This window comes from Pelobates fuscus, chromosome 5, assembly GCF_036172605.1.
Source record: "Pelobates fuscus isolate aPelFus1 chromosome 5, aPelFus1.pri, whole genome shotgun sequence".
NCBI lineage: Eukaryota > Metazoa > Chordata > Amphibia > Anura > Pelobatidae > Pelobates > Pelobates fuscus.
The window spans coordinates 332,867,671-332,892,012 of record NC_086321.1 but is presented as its reverse complement, the minus strand read 5'-3'; the positions used below and the strand labels follow the sequence as shown (position 1 = coordinate 332,892,012).

General features: G+C 43.9%; 1 protein-coding gene across 1 annotated transcript in view; it reads left to right on the top strand.

The window, feature by feature from the left end:
* The first annotated feature begins 10,327 nt into the window (after positions 1–10,327).
* Positions 10,328–24,342, top strand: part of ITCH (itchy E3 ubiquitin protein ligase) — an 88,262-nt gene continuing 74,247 nt past the window's right edge. The window contains exon 1 of the mRNA XM_063455720.1: positions 10,328–10,493. The gene's annotated coding sequence lies outside the window, so the exon portion shown is untranslated. The remainder of the gene's footprint in view (positions 10,494–24,342) is intronic.

Below are 24,342 nucleotides of genomic sequence, written 5' to 3'. Positions count from 1 at the left end.
GGACATGTGTGTCTAATTTTTTAATACCTCTAAGAACTGTCTTGATTTGATATGATGACAAGAAACTAGTGGCTTTGGGTTGTTGAATAAGCATGTGGTGTTGAATTCCCGTGAGGTATAATTTAATAGTGTTGAATGATAGTTTTAGGTTGATGTGGCAAAAAGAAGTGAAACCCAAAATTGATTCTATCGTGAACATGTCGTGAATGTGAAAATCAGTGATAAATTTCCTGAATATGTGAAATGCTCTGTCGTAAGTGTTTCTTGTATTTACAGAAAGTGCAAGGTGAGAAATGTGACGTGCGTGATTTAACAAAGCTTTTAATCCATTATCATGTCTGTGAAAAGTGGGGCTGGTGTTGCCAGTCTGGAAGCGGTGGGCAGTGTCGTGAAGAATTCCTGAAAACGAAATCGAGACAAGTGATCAGCACTGATGTTTGTGCACCCTGGAACGTGAATACATGTTAGAAAGAATTGACAAGTGGCTGCTACCCATGTGAGCCGTCTCAAGAGCCTCATAATTACCAGTGATGATGACCGGCCTTTATTGACAATATGGCAAGTAGCCATATTGTCAGAATAGCACCAAACCGTGTGACCGGACCACTGGTGACCCCAGGTAACGGCCGCTGCCACGATGGGGTACAACTCAAATAAAGCTGAGGTCTCTGTGAATTTTGTGAGAGCTTTCACCTCAGTTGGCCACGGCCCCCCAAGCCATTGGTCTCCCCATATGGCTGCGAAACCTGTGTTTGCTGCAGCGTCTGTCCATAGTGTAGGTGAAGTGTCTGAGTGAGGTGGTATAAACATGGCACGCCCGTTCCAAGAAGTGAGGAAAATTCTCCACATGCGCAAATCGGATGTTGCGTGGTTGTCTAGTAAAATGTAAGATGTGTCTGAGGTAAATTGTGGAAATAGTGACAGCAAATGTGAAATAAATGATCTCCCCTGAGGAATGATTCTCATTGCAAAATTAAGCGATCCCAGCAATGATTGTAAATCTTTTTTTGTGCAACAACCTTGCTGTAGGTAATGGTCAATGCTCGCCAGGATACGCTCAATTTTCTCATGAGGGAGGCTAGCCTGCATGTGTACTGTGTCTAGTTGTATCCCCAGAAATTGCATCTGAGTGTCAGGCCCCAGGGTCTTGTGTGGGGAGACTGGGATAGAAAGTGACTCGAATAATGCCAACATGTGTCTTAAACTTGTGGGTGGAAGTGTGTTGTTCTCAATTGTGAGGAAATCGTCTAAATAGTGAATCACTGAGGGACATTTGCATACATTGAGTAACAACCAACATAAGGCCTCTGCAAATGTGTCGAAAATACGCGGGCTGCTTTTAGAGCCAAAAGTGAGGCGAGTGAAAAAATAGTATAACCCTTCCCATTTAATGCCGTGAAGGTGCCAAAGTGTAGGGTGCATAGGAAGTAATTTGAAGGCGTTCACTACATCCGTTTTACTTAACCATGCCCCTGTGCCTGCTTTAATGATAGCCCCAATGGCATGGTCGATAGTGGCGTAATGCAGTGAAAACTCTTCCGATGGTATGAGGGAATTTAAGCTGGGGACTGTAGAGGAATGTGGTGCGGATAAATCAATGATTAGCCTGGGTTTAAGTGAGTTTTTCCCCGTGACAATCCCAATGGGATTGGTTCTCCAAGAAGTAAAAGTGGTGAGTGGAAAGGACCCAGCAAAAACCCTTCGTCCACCTCAATTGTGATAAGTTTATGTACCAGCTGTGGGTCATCTCGTGTGGAAAGTAAGTTGTCACATTCCAGTGTGCCTGTAGGTAAATGTATCAACCCTGTGTGAAAACCCTCCAATAGACCTGTTATGAGGTAGTCACTAAAATGTTGTGATGGGTGTAGATGTAGCAAATCAGTGAATAAGCTGAGGTTCACGCATGTGAGATAGGGTTTAGGAAAAGCTTTATTTGGGCACATTGTCTTGGAATGAGCCCTAAAACAATGTGAACAGACATGCATTAGTCTACATGAACTAACCCCACAATTGCCAGCATTAAAATTGTTGCATACTTGGGATTTCCCTAAGAAGACAATATCTCTTCCTAATTTGTCTTTCAAACCTTTATTTGACCTTAAGGGGTAAGTAGTTGCTTGGTTTTGTTCTACCTCAGCTGTATTAGGGCAGAAATTAGTGCTGTGGGTTGCTGATGAGCATACTGCACAAGTTGGGGGCTTGAGGCCTGCAAAGTGCCTACAGAATAGCTCAGTGTCCAACTTATTCCACTTAATGCTTAAATTGAACTGAGCCAGAGCTGCGGCCACCTTTGCAGAGAAGGAACGGTGGTAATCGTAAAACGCTGTACCACCGTATTTGTGCCCCAAATCCACCAACTTGTGCATGTACGCATCTAGCTCGGCTCTTTTCCCTGGGTATACAGTGCAATATACGTCCCTATAGATGCCAAAACCTAACACAAATTCTGGTATATTCAATTTTTTGTTCAGGCGAGGATCCCTAGCCTTAAGGACTACAGAAATGTCCCCACAAGCAAAGGTCCTGTTCTCAAGGACATCCTGGGAGGCAATAAGCAATGAAGCTAAGTTAACGTCCTTGCCTTCCAGAATGTCCTTTTTAAGATGAGCTGGGACCATGTGTGAGGGATCAATAGATTCTATGTCAGCCGTGGCTGGTGGGGTATTACCGGGTAAGGTATCAGCAAGAGGCTGAGTGGTGACCGTTGTATTTGTAGTGGAGTGAGTAGCACTACCGGCCTCCAATTTGTCCAGCCTGTCGCTGATTTTCCCCATGGATGTCATAAGGGACGTCATCATTGCATGAAATGCTGGTACTTGAGACCCGCTAGGGCCTTCCCCTGCCGCGGAGTTGTCAGTGGTAGTGTTCAGTAGCCTATACAACTCCGCCTTTCTAGCTGTAGCTGGTAAAGGGATGCAGCGTCTTCTTAGTTCAGCTGTAAGACGTGGTATGGTCCACGATCTAAGGGATGCCGGGCTATTCACGTCTGTACTTGGACCAGGGGTGGCAGGCCTAGCGGGTGTGCTAGGTAGTGACAGTTCTTCAGGAATATCTGGCGTTAGTGACATAACTGAAATTATAAATATATATAGTCAGTCGTATGAATTGTTTTTGTGGGTGGGTACTGGTGGGCTAACAAAATACCAAGCGGTGAAACAATTAAGCTTTTTTGAACGTGACAGATGAGGCCCTGCTAGTTGCCAAGCGGCTTGAGAGGCACTATCTATGTGTGGGCCCGAGGGGACGTTTTGAGGCCACCGAACGTTGTGGCGGGGTGTTGGCCTCTCGGTGTCATTTAAAGCATAAGAAAGATTGGGAGTGACAGGTGAGGCCCTCTCTTTACATTGATGCGAGGCGGCTAGCTATGATTTGGCCCGAGGGACGTATCACCTCCGAGTGTGAGGTTATGGATGTTGGCCTCGCGGGACCACTAGCCTATGGATTAAGACCAGAAAATATTTATCTAATTGGCCCACCTAACCTGGGACCAGTACCCCTCAAATAATATTTTTAGGAAATAGTGGGATCTGGCGTAGTACCTGAAAAGTGAGTCAGGCTTTGACCTCTCAATTGAAGAGAATCTGTGATTTTGTCGGTAGGTTAACCTGTGGGTATAAGATGATATATAAATATCTGAATCTGGGGTAGTGGTTAGGCCAGATCGTGGACCTTAGAACCAGAACCTACCCGATAACTGCGGAGGAGATATAACCGAGAGAAAACGGCTTCTTGCCTGTAAAAGCTACCGTTCCAATGACTAAACCTAGGAGAGTAAATTATATTTTAATTAATATTATATGTTTATACGGTCATTTACATGGGCCATATGACAATGTTACCAACCTATAACGTATAAATTATACCGATCTCAGGGTTCCCAAATATTAATATGAATTCTGGTCAGAAAACCTGTTGGAAGATATCAGAAATCAGGAATCTAATTAAATGTAACATAAATTTAATTTATTTAGGTGTAATATCGTTATAGACCGGTAGGGGGCGAGATTCCACCTAAGAAGTGGATGCAGGATCGTGTATAAATAGTGAGTAAAAAAAAATGAATTTAAATAGTGTGATTAGTTTATAAATGAAACCGTTTCGTTTAGTAGCATAATTTTAAATATATAGCCGAATGCAGTGATTGTTTAAAACGTTTCAAAGATAGGGATTCTTTGTTTAGCGGCAGAGTGATTGCCACGAAAATAGTTCCGGATGCGGTAAAAATGAATAGGGGCTCCGCCGTGTAAGCCGTAAATGTGAAGCGGTTTGCTTTACGGCGGGCCCAACTTACGGTTATTTTGGCGGCAGTGAGTACCAGGAGGCTGTGCGGACGGCGGCGACGGCGGCGACGGCGACGGCGGCGGCTGCGGCGGCTGCGGCGGCAAAAGCACTGGAGAACCTGGACCACTCAGGAGGGCACCGGACCCGGAGACCACGATGAACAGGTAAGAGGAAATCCAAGATGGCGGTCAGAACCGGAAGTAACGTTTCTGACTCGCCAGACCATTGACGGTAATGTGAGAGTGGATTGGTAGCCCTTTTATAGGGAAACCAAGCCCCTCCCACAACTACAGGCCAAGCCTTTATATATATAATAAGTGTGTGTGCACTTAATAAGAAATTATGGTGAATAAGTGAATTATGGTTGAACAGACATATAGTCAAATTCCAGGTTTTGTTTACGTTTTGTTTTTATCCCAACCTGTACATTTGGCTCAGTCTTTAAAAGGGGTTAATTAACCCCTTAAGGATGGCGGGCGTGCTATGCCGTCCTTGGGAACCAGGCTCTAAACGCTGGGGGCGGCATAGCACGTCCCCGCCGTCCTATTCCCTTACCCGGTCGCCGGCGATCCCACACCAGCGATCGCGGTGGGGGGACTCACCTGGCATCCCAGGGAGTCCCCCTGCTTCCATTCTGGCCCTCCTGGGCCATGTGATCGCGAGGTCCTTGCGAGGACCTCTTGATCACATGGACGGCAGGTACTCCCCCTGAAAAATGTAAATAAAATATTTTAAAATAAAATATATACTTAAATCATATATAAATTATTATATATACACATATACATATATACACATACACTGTCTAACTGTATTTTAATATTAATATGTTTAATTATATATAATAATATCAAAATACACGTAGAATGATATTGATTAAATATATATATAATTATAAATATTTGTATATAATATAAAATAAATATATATGTAAATACGTTCAAAAATAAAATTAAATAATTAAAAATATATCTGTGTAATTTCGTTCTAACTGTATTTTAAAATTAATATATATATATATATATATATATATATATAGATATCAAAATACATGTAGAACAAAATAATATACATATCTATATACATAAGTATATACGTATATATCACTATATATATATACCTTTTTTTTTTTTTTGGCAATCTTCATTTTTATTGAAGCACAACATACATGTATACAGAGAATAAACAAGCATAGCTCTTACAAACGCCAAGTCTAATACCGTACATATAGTAATGCTCACTCACATTTTCCCACCTGTATATCCCCACCCCGTCTCTGTGGTTAACTGAACAACCAAGCGCAACTGCGCAAACTGAACTTTAGAACGTGTTCTATATTTACTTATAAGGGAAGGTAGGGAGGGGGTATCGTGTTTTCTCTTTCCCCTGGAGGGGCTCAATTCCTCCCCCGCCTACGTCCCGCATCTGTGTTTGGCTTGGGGTAATGACCCAAATGCAGTCATAGATGGTGCAAGTACGAGCCCTGGGGTCCAGGCCTCACATTCTGCGGTGACATGTCAGGGGCCATTATCTGTCCGGTCTACGTTAGTGTAGGGTCAATCATGCGTGGTAAGGGGGGGAGGGAGGGAGGCTGAGAGAGAAGAAGAAGGGAGGGGAGAGAAAGAGGAGAAGAGAAAAAAAAAAAAGGGGGGGGAGGTGTCGGCCAGGGCGGGGGGAAGGGGAAGGGGGGAGTCCACCAGCCCCCCCACACCCCACGGCCCAACCCCGCGTGTGTCGGCGTCTACCCGTCTATTCGGCCCCCCGCTCCGGCTGCCCCACCGGTCGACGAGCCATGTATTCAATCCAGGGCGCCCAGAGGCTGGTGCATTTCTCCCCCGTACCTCTCAGTTCCGCCGTGAGGCTCTCCATGCTGTATATTTCCTCTACCTTCTCCATCCAGTCCGAGACCGTGGGGACGGTAGCTGACTTCCAGCGGGCCGGGATCAAGCTCTTGGCGGCATTCAAGAAGTGTCTCATCAGTGATCTCTTGTAGGCCCCCAGAGGCATCGTAGTGTGGTGAAGAAGCATCGGTAGGGGTTGCATCGGAATGTCCGAATCTAGTAGTTCTCGTAGTTTCGCGTGTATCTGTTGCCAGAAGGGCGCTATGAGGGGGCAGGTCCACCAGATGTGTAAGTCCGTGCCGTCTTCGGACTCACATCTCCAGCAGCTGGCCGTTGGTGACAAACCCATGCGGTGAAGTCGGGAGGGCGTCCTATACCAGCAGGTCATGAGCTTATAGTTCGTCTCTTGCAGTTTTGCACTGGTCGTACCTTGGTGCGCGAGGGTGTGTATCTTCTCCCAGTCTGGGTCCGTGAGAGTGACCCCCGCGGCTCGTTCCCAGGAGGATTGATGTGGCGCCGGGCTCCGAGCTGCGGTCAGTAGCATAGAGTAGAGCGTGGAGACTCCCTTCGGTATGCGGTTTCCCTTCGCGCAAATGGCCGCGAAGCTGGTCAACCCCCTGTGTACCAGATGTTTGCCCGGTAAAGATTGGTAGTAATGCCGAACTTGTTGGTATCGAAATCGGGTCAGCCCAGGGAGGGGTGTCAGGGGGGCCAGGGTTTCCAGGGGTTTCAGCTGTCCCCCAGCGCACCAATCCCCTAAGTAAGGTTTGTCCGGCCTTCCCAGTCCGGTAACGTCTCTCGGCGCTAGCCCTCCTGCGATCTCAGGGTTGTATATCACCGGAACCAGCGGGGACGGGCTAGTCGTTAGGTCCAACTTGTAGCGAATAGTGGACCACACTTGCAGGGTTGCCCCTATGAGCGGGTGCCTCCGGATGTCCCTCGTCTGTACTGGCCGCAGTAGCCACGTGACCCATGGTATACACTCTTTAGCTTGTACGCGTTCCAGGTGGACCCATTGCTTATCGGTGTCGGGTACGTGCCAGTCTACCACTCTGAGGAGGTGTGTCGCTTGGTAGTAAGTTTGGGGCGAAGGGAGGGCCACTCCTCCTTGACATTTTGGACGAATCAGCTGGGAATGTCTGAGTCTAGCTGCACCCGCTGCCCACACAAATTGTCTGATGGCCGTGTTCAGGGAGTTGAAGAAGGTCCTGGGGAGGGCGATGGGAATTGTCTGAAACAAATACAGGAGACGCGGCAACAGGTTCATTTTGACCGCGTTTATTCTCCCAAACCAGGACACGCAGGTCGTGCCCCATCTCTTCATGTCCGTCCCGAGTGTCGCCAGCAGGGGCAAGAAGTTGTCGGGGAACAGCCTGGTCAAGTCCGTCGTCAGCCAGATGCCGAGGTATTTTAGGCGCTGTGGGCACCACCTGAAGGGGAAGTTCGCCTTCAGTTGAGTCGTCAGGCCTGCAGGGAGACAGAGCGGCATCGCCTCGGACTTGTCCGTGCTCAATTTTAAGTTGGAGAGCGCCCCATAGATCCAGAAGGCCTGGAGTAGGTTTGGCAGTGTCACCATCGGGTTTGTAATAAAAAACAGCAGGTCGTCTGCGTACGCAGCCACCCTATGCTCTCTACCCCCCACTGCAAACCCTGTGATACCCCCGTCCCGTCTGACCGCCGCCAGAAATGGTTCTAGCGTGAGGGCAAACAGGAGGGTGGACAGGGGGCATCCTTGCCGCGTCCCATTGTGAATCGAAAAAACAGGGGACAGGGCTCCATTTATCCGCAAGCGGGCCTTCGGGGTCGCATACAGTGCTGCTATCCAGGTCTGAATGTTGGGGCCGAAGCCCATCACCCGCAGAGTCTCTCTCATGAACTGCCAATCCACTCTATCAAAAGCCTTCTCGGCATCCGTGGAAAGCAGGAGGCCGCCGCGCGCAGTTTCCCTGGTGACATGTATGAGGTTGAGGGCCCTGATTGTATTATCCTTTGCCTCCCGCCCCGGGATAAACCCGGTCTGGTCTGGGTGGACCAGGTCCGGGGCCACTTCCCCTACTCTGCAGGCGAGGATCTTCGTGAATAGCTTAAGGTCCGCATTGAGCAGGGAAATAGGCCTGTAACCGGCACACGATGTGGGGTCTTTCCCTTCTTTCGGCACCATCGCTACTGTTGCCAGGAGGGTATCCTCCGGGAACCTCTCTCCCTCCAGGATAGAGTTGAGGCTCACCAGCAGCTCCGGTAGGAGAATCTCCCCGAAGGTTCGTATGTATCGCACGGGAAAGCCATCCGGTCCCGGGGCTTTGTTCATCTTCGCAGCTTTGAGGGCACCTGTGAGCTCTGCCAGAGTGATGGGGGCATCGAGGTCTTCCGCCTGAGCCTGCGTGAGCTTCCGCGTCACATGGTGGTCCAAATATTCCCGAATCTCGTCCAGCCGTCGTCGAGGCGCCCCTTCCCCAGAGTCCCCCGGTAGGTTGTAGAGTTTAGCGTAAAACTCCTGGAATTCCGCCATTATGCCGTCTGGTCTTCGTATGGGGGGCGCATTCGCCTTTTGCAGGACAGTTATTTGGGACAGTCGTCGTTTCCTTTGTAGCATTCTAGCGAGCAGACGCCCGCATTTGTTCGAATGCTCATAAAAGAATCTGCGGGATTTACGGAGCATGTGCGAAAGGTTCCTGGATAATAGGCTCTTCAGTTCTCTCCTCGCCTCCAGCAGAGGGCGGTAGTTGTCCTCCGTCGGGTCTGACCTGTGCGTCTGCTCCAGATGCGAGGTTCGGGCGTATAGGTCTTGTAGGCTAGCGTTCTGTTCTTGTTTGCGTCTGGAGCAGAGTTTAATGAAATGGCCACACAGAACGCATTTGTGGGGTTCCCATCGTATCTGGGGCGAGGTATCCTGAGCATGGTTGTCTGCGAAGTAATGAGAGAGGACCTCTTTCGTCTCCGCCTGAAGGAGGGGATCCTCTAGGACTTGTTCAATATATACCTATATATAAAGAAAAATATTTTTTTAAATGATATACATATATATATATATATATATATATATATGTATATCATTTTTTAAAAATTACACACGTGTATATATATATAATAATTCTACATATATACTTATGTAATCATTTTACATAATTAGGTCATTTTATTCATTACAACTTGCAAGACCTGCCTGACAACCCAGGCCGAAAGGCCAGGGAATTTAATTTGCTAGCACTATATTTAACCCTGTGACTTTCCAAGACACCCTAAAACCTGTACATTAGGGGGTTCCGTTTTACTTGGAAGACTTCGCTGAACACAAATATTAGTGTTTCAAAACAGTAAAATGTATTACAACGATATATCATCAGTGAAAGTGAAAGTTTTTCATTTTTCTCACACAAATGGCACTTACACGGACGGTATAATTGTTGTGATACGTTTTACGTTGTCGTCTACTATTGCAAATGGTATGCCATCATGGGGGTAATTCTCATTCCTGGGCTACCATAGGGTCTCCAAGGCAATGTAACCAATCTGGCGAATTTCAATGTGATAAAAACTGAAAAATGTAACGTGCTATGTTTGACCCTGTAACTTCCCAAAACACCATAAAAACTGTACATAGGGGGTACTGTTTTACACGTGAGACTTTGCTGAATACAAATATGTGTATTTTATTGCAGTAAAAGCAAACAGTATTATGACATTCACAGTTAAAATGTCATGCAGAACTAAAAAAAATATCAAAAATTCTTATTTTCTCCCTTTTTAAAATTATTTTATTCATATTAAATTATGTTTCAAATCAAAATATTTGATGTTAAATGAAAGCCCTGTTTCCCCTGAATAAAATGATATATAATAAGGGGGGGTGCATTTAATATGAAAGAGGTGAATTACGGTTGGACAGACATATAGCGCAAATGCCAGGTTTTATTTTGATCACAACTTGTACATTTGGATCAGTCCTCAAGGGGTTAATTAAGACGTCCTGTCAATCAACGTTCTATTTACATCATACCATAGACTACCGAAACTGTGGCCTAGAAATCGGCCTCTCTATCCACCTCCTTCCCTAATCTATCATTTGCCCATGATGATGATGCTGATGATGATGATGGTTAAGGGGTGGAACAACAAAACTTTATTGCTAACTAACAACGAACATTCGCCTAACCACTCCCCCTCGCCTTATCGTTGTGCGGCTGTCCGCGCAGGCTCACCTGGTGCGCATGCGCAGCACCCTTGCCCTGCTGCCGTTTCCTGCTCTCACCGGTAGCTGCCATCTTTCCCCGGGGCGGAGGTTTCGCCGTACAGAGGGCTCCAGCTGTGTCGGTGTAAGGCTGCTCGCGGCTCTGTAAGTCGCCCTGTCGGTGGGCGTCACATACCCTTCCAGTGAGTGTCACCTGGGCTGCTGTATACAGTAACACTTACCGCACTTACCGCTTGTTTACCAATAATGTCTCCCATAATGCACCGCTTCTCATGTTATACCCCCTACTATTATTATTATTACTATTACTATTATTATTATTATTGCCCTGTTTGTCATGTTTTCTGTGTTCTGCCTTTGGTGGGTTATGACTGTCAGATCCCCCTATATTCACATATATATATATATATATATATATATATATATTGTCTTCCTGTTGGGCAGAGCAGGAAATGTATTGCCCCCATGGTAGGCAGGATTATGTTTGCTGCACTAGGAAAAAATAATTTGTAAAGCAGCATATGAATTCTATATACAACAGGGGTAGTGCACTAGTTTATATACTGCCCAAGAGCATATGGTTTGTGTCTAGGAAATGAAGCTATAAATGTAGAAAAGAATCCAGGCACTCCAAGGTATTCCAACAGAGAGGCAATTTTATTGGACCCAATCTGTTAGAATACCTGGGAGCTCCTGGATTATTTTCTACATTTATATCTGATATTTGGTCCCTTTGGTACTGGGGCTTATCCAGCTTCTATTGCACCCAGGATTCCAGGACAAGGGATTGTGTGCATTTTCATTACCTATACTAGGAAATGACACGGACCTTGTTATTATATTGTTTTGTGTGTCTTGCTGGCACTAGGGTTTTTTTTTTTTTTTCAATATTGTATCCATTCAGATTGGGGCTCCCAAGCCAGTCCTCGTGGCCCACTAACAGTCCAGGATTTATGTACTTCCCTTGTTTATTCCAATGGAGATACTGACAAAACCTGGGCTGTTGGTGAGTCATAAAGGACTGGTTTGGGAACCACTGGTCGGAGCCAAAGATGGCCAAAGCTAGATATCTAGATGTGGTAGAATTATATGATTTAGATCGGGGTAGGGAACCTTTGACACTTCAGATGTTGTGGACTACCTTTGTCCCTTAAGTGCGTTGCCAGCATTATGGCTGTAAAAGAGCATTATAGGAGTTGTAGTCCACAACATCTGGAATGCAAAGGTTGCCTACCTCAGATTTAGACTCAGTTGGACAGCTGGGAATCTACATGTGGCTGGCCCTGGACTCTGAACAGGTACACTGGATGGTGCCAGGGGTGCTTGTTTCACTATAAACAGGATTTTATAGTTTTGATGACTAGGTTTCTCCTTTGATGTGCGTTATTGGTACAGTAACTTTATTTACAATTTGTTCTAAAATCACTGTGAATCATAAAAATATATGATCTGTTATATAATTAGTGGTAAACTGCTCTTAAAGCCTGTTATTATTCTGTCTACCATTTGCTGTGGGGACTTTGATCATGTGTGTTTTTTTTGTTTTTTTCTCATGTTAGAAGTGTATTTTCTATCAGAACAATCTTTAAATGAATGCATTAATAGTAAACGTGTGCTTGTGTGTGTTTTATAGGAACAAAAGTGAGCACTCTTCGAAATTTCCAAAAAATATATTCAACAAACAAGAATCAATGTTTCTACCCTCCTGAGTCTTTATCTTGATGAATATATTTATTTATTTTTTTAATTCCAAGATAGTGCTCCTTTTTCTTCCTTTATACATTTAGCGCTGGGTAGCACCTGGGTGGCTTCTGTACTTTTTGTTTGGTTGTGATGAGTGCCAGACAGTGATAGATTAGACCATTTCAGTTTCCAGTGAAAGGCATTGATATCATGACTTGGCAAATTTCCTTGGACTCTAGGAGCCAGCAAAAAGTTTAAAACCAGGGTTTTCAACGTGAAACAATCAATTCTTAAAGGGATGCCATAGTCCCCACTACAGCATAATGTAGTTGTTCTGGTGTTTATAGTCTGTCCCTGCATGGTTTTAAATGTAAACAAAGTGTTTACATTGGTGCCTAGTAACACCTCTAGTGACCGTCACTCAGTCGACCTCTAGAGGTGCATCCTGGGTCAGGGCTGCACAGTGTTCAGCACCTACATTCAACGTTGCCACACTCTGCATGGAGATGCTTAATGCTCCCCATATAGATGCATTGATTCAGTGCACACATGCACAATAGCCTCCCCTGGGAAAGCATTGAATTGAGGAAATCATCAACCATGGAGGCAGGGCCAGCTGTGGAAAGACAGGCACCGCGTGTCAAAAAAGGTAAGTATAAACACATTTCACATGTGATTGGAGGGGTACACACTGTGAGACACACACACACACACACAGTCACTGACTTTACACTAACTGACAGACACCCTTGGTGACGAACACTCTGTGCACACTCACTGATTTGACGCTCACTCTGTGACTAAACTCACACACCTGATTTGACAGACATGCACACACAAATTTTACAACACTCACACACTCACAAATTATTATTTTTTTATTTTAATGTGTCCATCTAACCTCCCTACCTTTGGGAGAGCTCGTGTGGATCGGTTTCCCTGGGGTCCAATGGGGCTGCTGTCATCTCCTTGCTTTGCTCCCTAGAGAGCTGTTTGGTGGTGCCGGAGCGACATCATATTCCGTCTCCCGTTATCACCGGATGGTGCGTGAGGGAACAGAGTAAAGAGATTACAGCTCCTTGCCGTTTCCGCTTTCCCTGAACCAGCCGCCTGCCCATGCTCTCCCTGAGCCACCTATATGCGCTCCCATTTATTGGGCCTGCCCTCTCTCTCTCGCCCAACCAGCCGCACCTCTCCTTCAGCCAGCCATCTCAGGACAAAACCCATGCAAACCCAATTCTTATGGGATTTTTTTCAAGTCCTGTAGTAAATAATTAAAATTTGTTGAAACCGCAATCCTGATTAAAAAAAAAAAAAGTTCTACCACCTCCTGGTGTATGACATTTGAGAGTGTCTTATAAAATTATTGAAACTTCTTTTGCACAGACACTAGTGAAACTAATCTCCACAGAAAATTCAGTTCTGTGTCTGTTTTGTGTGATTTTAGTAATTTTATTAATTTATTTTGCTGAAGTAGTTCCCCGGTAGTAATTTTAGGTAAAGCTTCCTTCCAATCCCATAACATGCTACGAGTTAGCCTTAGCATTTTGTTATTGAGTTTTCCTAAAAGGTATATTTTCCCTTGAAGTATCTTTTAAGACTATTTCACAGGATTGTCATTGCTTACTCACATTAAAGGACCACTATAGTGCCCTCATGGCCCCCCTCCCGCCAGGCTGAAGTTGGAGGAAGGGGTTAAAGGCTTACCTTTCTCCACTGCTGGGTACTCTCCTCACTCTTCGGCTGAATGCACATGCGCGGCAAGAGCCCCACTCGCATTCAGTCAGTCCATAGGAAAGCATTCTCAATGCTTTCCTGTGGATGCTGGCGTCTTCTCACTGTGAAAATCACAATGAGAAGCGCGGAAGCGCCTCTGGCGGCTGTCAATGAGACCGTCACTAGAGGCTGGATTAACCCATATGTAAACATAGCAGTTTCTCTGAAACTGCTATGTTTACAGCAGGCAGGATTAACCCTAGAGGGAGCTGGCACCAAGACCACTTCATTAAGCTGAAATGGTCTGGGTGACTATAGTGGTCCTTTAATGCAAACAGCATTTTGCGATCTATTAAAGGTAAAAAAAAAATTCTTAGATGAAAATGGGGATTTTAAAGGAAAACTGCGCGCATCGTAACAACTTCATTGAAATTAGGTTGTTATGGGGACTGGATGTCCTTGGCTGCAGTTTATCTTTAGGAGTTAAACGGATAATGAGTGGTTTAACCCCAAAGATTTGCAAAACATTTATAAACCATGCTCAATCCATAATAGTAGTATAATAGATCATGCATCATTCGGGAATTTGAGGTGTTAATAGGAAATTCTCGGCGAGCAGCATTTTGTCTCTTCTACTTACTTAGGAACACCAAAAATGTAAAATGAAAGATTCACAGATGTCAGTCTTTGTTATTTCTTACCTGGCTTTTGTTTTGTCACATAGGCTATCCAACAGAAAATAAGAAAGAAAAAAAATCCTTTAACACATGACATGTGGGACATGTCATGATTCCCTTTTATTCCAGAAGTTTGGTCCTTAAGGGGTTAAATTGACTCTGTCTTGTTCAGGGTCTCTGAATAGTTTGCAAAGATCCTCAAAGGTTGACATGTCCACTCCTTGTGTGTCAGCCTGGGGGAGATGTGAATCTAAGATATACTCACCTGAAACTCTCCCTCAAAGCCAGTGTAAGATGGTGAGAACTTTCATAGAGTTTCTTGCACAATATAATTGCAGAACCTACACTTCTATCCAACCTCAACTTTGATATCTGTTGATTGCATTAGAAATTCTGTGAAATTCTATGTCCATCAACATGAGTATTTCGCAAAGATTTTCTTTAGAGTAAAAAAAATACTTTTTTTCCCCCCAGTTTCTACATTTTCAACAGTCTTTAAGCATGTTTCTTTTCGTAGATTGTACTGTAAAGGCTTTAGCATACTGTTTGATTACTCTTTATATATACCTTGCTAGGTGAGATTTCGTGCCAAAGTCAAATTACTACTTAAATGAACATGCTAATATTAAAAATAAACCTTAATTTATTATTCGTCCTCCTTTCTGTTAAAAAAAAAAATACACATAAAACGTATCTTTACTCCAGCGCAGCCATCGTGTCTTCTGTGTAATAATCAGGATTGATAATTTATGTCCAATTCAATGCTTTTAATAAATAGAATAGTGCTAATAGAGAAGCTTTAGCTGTATTTGGCGTCATGTTGTGTGCCAGAGTGAAGACCTTCAGAAATTAAAGGTACACTATAGGCACCAAGACCACTTGAGCTCATTGAAGTGGCCTGGGTGTAGTGTCCCAGTTCCCTAAACCCTGCAGTGGTAATTTTTGCAGTTTATAATAAACTGCAATCATTACCTGCCAGGGTTAATTCCACCTTTTAGTGGCTGTCTACTAGACAGCCACTAGAGGGGCTTCCAGATCATTAGGTGACTTTGAGGACATTCAGCACTACCCAAAACCCCATTGGGGAAACAATTGTATTTCAAGCTATAGTGCCAGGAAAGCAACATTGTTTTCCTGCCACCGTGGTTTCCATTTAAAGTGTCTGTCACCTCAAAATTACTCTTTCAGTATCTGTTCTCCTTTTCTTCATCTCTGATCTATTTCTCTTTAAACCATAAAACAAAGTATGGACTACTTTGTCTTGTGTATTTTTCTTACACTTGGCAGTATTAAAAAGAGGGGGAACTTAAGGTCAGCTTCAGCTTTTATTAGCGTGACAACGGAAGTGAAGCTTGTCTTAAGCTCCACCCTTTTTTCACGTTTGTCAGGCGTAGAAAAATTACGAAAGACAAAGTAGTCCTTACTTTGTTTTATGGTTTAAAGAGAAATATGTCAAAGATGAAGAACAGATTCTGAAAGAGGAAACAGAAGGAGAAAGGTAAGTTTGAGGTGACAGCCACTTTAGGATGGAACCTAGTGGCCGTCTGTTGGCCATCCACTGCATGCATGCGTTAGCACACATGCTCTAGTGAAAGACAGCTGTCATGCGTGTAGCCGCTATCTATTTTGAATGGTGGTTCACATTTCAATTTTGAATAATTGTACATGTTACCATACTATGGGAATTTATGATGCACACACCAGTGGTTAAAATTTTAAGTGCTACAGAACTAGCATGGTCCTAAAATTTACTTGAGCGGTGGAGTACTAGGGGGAGGGGTGCAAAGTTACCATAGTCAAAATTGGGGGTACTTATGATGTCCACCAAGTCATACCACTGAAAAAAACATATATACATACACACACTCAAACCTATTGGGAGGGGGCAACATTTATTTCATTTTATCATACCCAAATGCCACATTGCCTACATTTATTTTAGTGTGCTCCATTGTATTATGCCCACATCATGCCACACTGCTTACATTTATTTAAGTTTGTGTCCTTTTACTATGCTTACATCATGTCACATTTCCCAGATACACTGCCTACAGTTATCCGTTTGCCTCTATTTTATTATGCCAAGATCTTTCCACATTGCCCACTTCCCAGATATTTTTCAGTTTGCCCTTTCTTTGTAATGCCCACATGTCGCATTTCAATTTGCATTCTTTATTATGCCTACATTTAATTTAGTTTGCCTACTTTTATTTTGCTAACTTCCATGCCACATTGCCTAAATTGTTATTCCCATATCCATGCCAGATGCCACTATGTCCGCACGCAACACTGGGTGGGGATTGGGGTGAGATAATTTGACAGTGCAGCACTAGAAGCAGTCTCTTAATTAGTGGCGGTGACTCCTCCTCTCGCCAAAGGCTCCTGGGTTTGGCTGATACTATGTGCCGTGTCTCCACTTACCGCTGCCCCCACTGCAGCCCTACAGCAGCTTTCTGGGATCCCTACCCCGTGACATCTCCACGAACAGGTCTTGTGGCGAGAGAGCACAGACACTGCGCCTCCACGCATCCCAAGTGCTTACTGCTGTGCAGACTACATTGGTGGTCACCGATGAATGCGCAGGCATCCAGCTCTGTAAGTAATGACTGCTCTGCGGCGGTTGGCGCCAGGTGGCAGACTACTGCACGGCAGTGGCACTTTTACTGACAATCACTGGGTCTGTTTGGGTGAACTTGTTGCTCAGACAGACCCAAAGATTATCAGTACAGCCACTTACCCACTGTGGGATTCCAAGTTCGGCGGGATGACACATGCGGGGCAATGAATAATCTACTGTAGCAACGCTTATGGCCTGGAGTGTCCATGGCACGTTTTGGTGAATTTTCATGCACCAATGGTTAGTGACGAGAGGAATTTTGAGTCCTGCACACCATTTTTGATGTTTGAGTATTTGCATTTAAAGTTCCTAAATAGATTGTCACAAATCCACAGCTTATAGCTGAAGATCAAGTATCTTAAGCCACTTGAAGCTAGAATAATGTATTGGCCTTGGTTTGCATTCTGGTAGGATTGAGGGTCTCCCACCAATTCTATTACATGATGGTATTCGTGTTAAAACATAACAGGCCTTCATTCTTCCATGCTCCTATGAATACTTGTTAAGCAAACAATGCTATATTATTGCTTTGGACATTGGGAAGGATTATTCACTAAAGTGAAAATTCATATAAATGTCAAATTTATGGTCAAAATAGTCTACCGGGCGGAGAAAAAAATAAATCCATCAGATATCCTTCCATTCAGTGCACTTTGACCACTTTCCCACATTTATGTATATTTTTTAGTTAAAAAAATTAAAAAATCTTGTGTAAATTTTTCAGCTATTTTAGTTGTATCTGTCTATATAATCTTCTCTAATGTATACAATTCTATATATATACATTCACAATTAATGGAACATGCCAGTTTTTCCTTCTCTTGCAGTTTGTACCGCACAGCAAGTTGGTTATTTTTGTAGGTCATAACAGAAATTGTATCACAAGTGTAAAATAGAAACCTTTTATTTATTTTTTTTTAAGCCTGGTGGGACTGTATGGGGGCTGGGAAGAAAAAAAAAAACGTGTGAATGCTGCATGTAGCCCCCAGTTCAGTGTGCCAGGTAGGGCAATGATGACTATGCGTGGCACTGTAGGTGTTTGGCAGAACGTTATGGTAAATATAGTGCACAAAAATCCAGGAAACCCAATAAGGCCATCATTGCCTCAGCAGAGAATAGTGAAACACAACGGTCAATACGTTCATGGGTGGATATATTATGTTTTATAAATCTTCAAGTACAATGTTTACAGTTAACAATGGTTTGGGTTTTGTCATGTGTTTGTAACTGAAGGATATACAATATTTATGAAGGTTCACCTTCAATGTAACAAAAGTACTTTTTGTTGAGAAGTGTTTCCTACACATCCAGTTTCAGACGGTCAACAAGAAGTTTCCTATTTGCATTCTCTGTAATGTGTCCCAAAAGGCTTTGCTACGTAGACAGACTACATGCCAGGTTATATTAAAGTGCATTCCGGTTTGTTTGGATATTTACACAAATGTCTGCAATTGCTAAACATTTATCTCGGACAGTATATAACATATATTGCAAATATAATATAAATACAAGCTTTCTGACATACCCTCTGATTCTCTCAAAAGTATCCCATGATGCTCCTGCTGCGCAAGTTTAGCAACTTGCTTTTGGGCGGTGCAGTGGCCTATGAGAGCAGGTTTGGTTAGTTTGAGAATCGAGCTACATTCTTAACGTTTCAGTGGCTAGTTTCAGTTTGCAGACCAATCTAATTAAAATGAGTAATATTTTTCGTTCAATGTTTAACCGGGAATTCACCACAAGTCATGGCCTGATTAGTTGGGTTGCAAATGTTTTTCTTATCATCATTTAGGATTCATCAGTCTAATCTTCTAGTCATGTGGCCAACAAACATTTTTTTTCCCTCTTAGATTAGACCCCATGGGAATATTATTATTATTATTATTATTATTATTATTATTATTATTATTATTATTATTATTTTAAAGGGCATAGCTGAAAATGTTGTATTAGTTTACTTGGGTGTGATTAGATAATGGATTGCTGGATTTATGACTGTAGTTTTTTCATGACTCTGCTTTGCTGATCAACTTCATTCTCTTTCTATAACTTCTGAAGGCCAGTCTGGCTTTTTACATTACGTTCGTAGAGGATTAACCCTCACCAGACGCTCTGTACCTGATCCAGATTAATCGGTCACAAAACGAGATGTGATATGTTTAGATTAATGGGATAGATAACTATTTTTTTCTGCCATAAATGGTATCAACTCCACTGCAAACTTATTGTTGCTTGAGGCAAGTTGTGTAACTTGTTTATATTGATTTTGCAGTTGACTTTTTCAGCTTTCCTGTTTTTTTTTATTTTATTTTTTTTATATATTTTCCTCTACTTGTTTATACATAATCATATATAATTGTGTTGGAGTTTGCAATAGGAAGATTTCTATAACTTCATCTAGTGAAATTCTGTTCTAGATGTCTATCGAATACCATCATACATGCTAATAATAGTAATTAAAAAAATATAAGATCACATCAATGGAAGAATGATGGAAGCGACTGTTTTACATTTTGAACAAAATTGACATGTCTGAAACAGCGTTGAGGGTTCTGATCATGTCATTCTTCAGCAAATTTCACCTATTAGGCTCTAGATTTGACAGCTCGATAGTGGATTCCTCGTGGAGAAGAGGTGTTTAGCCCTGACTTTGGCCCAAATGTTATATGTATTGGTATTGAACTAGTATTATATCTGGAAATTTATTGGGCAGCTCCTGAATGCCTCAGGATTTTCCCTTCGTATAGTGGCAGTACTTACAAGTGGGATGTTCCTTAGGATTCTGGACAAGAAGCTCCCCCTTCTTTAGAATTTCAATGCTGTGCTCCGCCTGCTGCCTCCATATAAGCTGTAACTCAGAGACACTCACCAGTTCTTCTTGTCCCGGCAACGGGACGGACAGGTTCCCCCACAGTGCAGGTGGAGATTTGGTGCGTTCAGCACAGGTTGCTGACCGGGAGGTGAGTGCCCGATAGTTTCCCGGGCGGGAACTGAGCGGCAACAGTACTTCCGGGTTCGCGTTACGGAACGTGACCGGGTACTGTCTTTTGTGTTTTTTTTCTGACGGAGTTCCCAGGCGGTCCTCCTTCATTGCTCATTACGCATGCGCACAGCGGTGGAACGCACGCCCGGGAGGCTTTGCGTTCCACCAAACACAGAATCGCGCTACTAAGCATGCGCAAAACGGTGTTTGGTGCCAAATTTAAGATTTGGATACATGGCTGTGCAGGACCTTCCTGACCCCAAGGGTGGGTGTACAGTTCTGGTTCTCCGTGTCACCTGCCCTCCTACACGGATCTTAGGTGATTTAAGGTGAGATTTAACTATTGAACTCTCCTTTTTTTCCACCTTTCTTTATGCATGCTTCTAGAAGTCCTATGTCTCCAGATAAGACAGATATAGACAAGATGTCAACTTCTGTTCCGAAAACCACAAGTAGATCTAAGCACTTATGTTGTCTGGAATGTGCGTTACCTCTACCTGACGGATGTTGCAAAAATACATGCAATCAGTGCGCTACGGATCGGCTAGAAAAAGCCGAGCAGACTGATATGGCATCATTCCTGGGCTGGTTTCAGGAAAATTTGTCCCAGACATTTGAAGCTTATAAAGATGCTGTGTATAAAGAACTGGCTATTCGGGAGAAACTGCCCACACAGCATAGAAGGAATAGATCTCCTTCTGTGTCTGACGTCTCTTCACCTTCGGATATTTCCAGCCTGGCTTCAAGTGTGGAGGAGGGTTTTCCACCAGAAGAGCTGAAGAAATTTATTAAAGAAGTGACGACGGCGGTACAAGAAACTGAACCTACCAAGGGTAAGGTTAAAGGTTTCCCAATGTCTCCTTAAATCTTGGATCTCCATCATAGAGAATGAAAGAATCCTGAAGACGTACGTTCATTTCAAAACATTTTGAACTGCTGTTCAAGCTACAGTCTGGAGAAAAATGGGAAGATCTTCCTAAGTGGATGTTCAGATTGCCCAGCTATCAAAGAAAACCACTATACCCATTGGCGAAGTCTCAGGACTTAATGACCCAATGGACGAACGGGCCGAAACTTCGTGTAGTAGAATATTCCAGGCCGCAGGATATCAGTGCTGAGCTGAATTTGCAGGTTCTGCGGTTCTCAGAGCTCAGAGCGTTTGGCTACAAGCCCTGGAGGATTCCCTTATGGGAAATCTGATACAGATCCTTCCCATCTCTTGTTCCTACTGAAAGATGAGTTTTCTTCGTTTATCAGCGAGGATTATGGGTTTGTCGTCAGTAGCCAGAAGAGCTCTTTGGCTACCAACATGGACAGCTGACTCTGCGTCTAAGGCATCCTTATGTGAATTACCCTTTGAAACGAACAAATTGGCACTCCTTTGGAAGACATTATTAGACAGATGTCTGATACGAAGAAAGCCCTGCCTCTGGAATCAAGAACCCAGGGATATTAAAGTTTTCAGTACAAGGGTCAGAGGTCCTTTCGTTACCAGGGCGGTTTTGCAGGTTTCAAAGCATGATGGCCTCTGGCCATACCAGCCTGAAAATCCCTGATCTTGTCAGATCTCAGAAGCCATCCAGACTCGGGCCTGGTTAGTACTTGTATGGGAGACCAACTAGGTACCTCAAATAAACAGCCAGTGGTCTAGTTAGGAATCCAACCGGCATGACAAAAGAGGAAGTTTTTGACGCCATAAGAGTGGGAGGACGCCTTCGGTTCTTCGCCCAAGACTGGGAAAGAGTGCTTCATATAGGTGGATTACAAGAACCATTTCAGAAGGTTACAGAATAAAGTTGCATCGAAACCACGTCCATCCTTCCTTCTGTCAAGCTATCCATCAGGAGTAAAACAAATGCTCTTCTTCTTTAAGAAAGGTGGTAGAGTGGTACCCAAACGTTGGGAATTTCAGGGAGTTTACTCACGCCTTTTTTTTCTGGTTCAAAAACCAGATGTATCTTCTCCGGCTGATCCTAGACCTGAAACTAGTAAACACCTGCTTACCATGACAGAAGTTCCGTATGGAACGTATTTTGTCTTTTGACACACATTTTACAAAGGGAGATTACATGGCAGAGTTGGTTTTTAAATATGCTTATCTCCATGTACCGGTTTCAGAATCTTCCCGGAAGTTTCTCAGGTTTGCGGTTCTAGCAAGAAAGCGAAGGATTCTCCATTTACAATTAAACTCTTCCCTTTGGCCTGTCCTCAGCTCTTCGAGCTTTTACGAAAATCTTGGCACCCATACCGGCGGTTTTACGTCTGAAAGGTATCTCGATTGTTCCAGGCCTGGACGTTTGGTTCCTGAAGGCCCAATAAAGACAACTGCTGAATCTTCATCTCAAGATTACAATGAAGGTTTTAAGAGATCACGGTTGGATCCTGAACCTGGAAAAATCCAAGCTGACTGCGTCAAGAAGTCTAGGTTCTTGGGTCTTAGAGGAAATTCACAGTCCCTCTCTCTTTTTCTACCATTAGTGAAACAAATGAGGATTTTAAAAGCCGTATCAAAGCTGCATAAAAACCTAAGTTCAATCAGAGATGCTATGAGGTTCTAGGCCTCCTCGCTTCTGCAATCCCAGCAGTGGCCTGGGCAAAGGCAGAAGCAATACCATTGCAATGGGACTTCCTTTTCCAATGGACACGATAACAGGTAGATCTAGACTCTCCCTTCCACCTATCCAAAGGGGTGAAAGGACTCCTGAACTGGTGGAAACACAGAAGCAAAATCTCAAAGGGCCTATCGTTTGCTCAGAAACAATGGTTTATGATATCCACATATGCCTCCCAGATGGGTTGGGGCGCCCATCTAGCTTCTCAGTTCCGTCAGGGTCTTGGAACAGAGTGGAGGCAGGCGCTTCCTGGAGTTTCAGGGATTAAATGCGGTTTGGAAGGCACTGGTTTCCTTCCGTTCAGCCATCACCAATCAGGCAATGAGGATTCAGTCGGACGACGCCACTACAGTGGTTTTTTTGTATCGCCAGGGTGGCACGAAGGTAAAAGCTCTGCAAGAGCTCTGCTACCACATATGTCTTGGGCTCAAGCGAATCTTCTCGCTATATCAGCTACCCATATCAGAGGGTCTCTAAACGTTGTTTCAGACGGCCTCAGCCGTAGACTTTGGTCTCAGGCAGACTGGGCACTGTCAAGCCAAGTTTTTTTTTTTTTTTGGAGCTGGGTTCACGCTTCGGCAGGCCGGAGATAGACCTGTTTGCCACAAGGAGAACCAGGAAAGTACAATGTTTTGCTTCTCTCCATTCAGGATTTACCCAGTTGTCCTAGACGGTCTATAGATACCTTGGACCTTCGACATGGCTTATGTTTTCCCTCCTGCCGCTCTTATACCACGGATTGTTCATAGGTAAGATGGAGAAGGCAAGTAATTGGCAGTCCTGCCCTTCTGGCCGAACAGGAGTTGGTTTTCGGAAGTGGAAAACTTGACAATCTCGCGTTGGCATCTCCAGTCTCTTCTCAAGTATTGGAGAATGTGACTCTTCCCGTGGAAACTCTGGAGATTTTTCACCTGACGGCATGGTTGCTGCAAGGGTGATCCTTCAAGGCCATGGTCTCTCTGACCTTTATGTGATGTGTTGCTGTCTTCTGTCCGCTGGTCCACTTCGTAAATCTATTTCAGAGTTTGGATGAAGTTCAGAACCTGGTGTTCACTTCGAGGTTGGATCCGGCCAAAGCCTCTATCCCGGAAAGTCTTTCTTGTTTGCTAGATGGGTTTGAAGCTGGCCTGGGAGTTTTTTACGCTCAAAGGCCAGATTTCAGCTCTAAATCACTTCCTGGTTCGTGACTTTGCCTCAAACCTGCTTTTTTTCTAAGATTTCTTAAGTCCATAAGGCTTAAGAGGCCTCCTAAGTTAGTACCTTTCCCTACTTGGGATCTGTCTCTGGTGCTTCGAGCCCTTTGTGAACCACCATTTGAACATTTACTGGAGGTTCCTATCAAGTTTCTTACCTTCAAGACGGTTTTCCGGGTGCCTATCACCTCTGCTAGTTGAGTAGGTGTGATCCGAGCTCTCTCTTTCTCTCCGGAATTCACCTTTTTTTTTTTCATCAAGACTAGGTGGTCCTGCACACCAAGCCTTCTTTTTTGCCTAAGGTTATTTCTAGTGCTGCAATTACCAACCTATTGTCCTACCGGGTTTTTGTCATTTTCCTACGTCGGATCTGGAAAGAATGTGACATCTCCTAGATGTTAGAAGATCCCTGAAAATCTGTCTTCAGAAGAGTCAGGGATTAGATCCTTAGATCTATTTGTATTCTTTCATGGCACTAACAGGGGTTGTGCTGTCTCAGGACCCTCTTTGGCCAGATGGCTAACATATACAATCAGGTTGGCTTATCAATCCA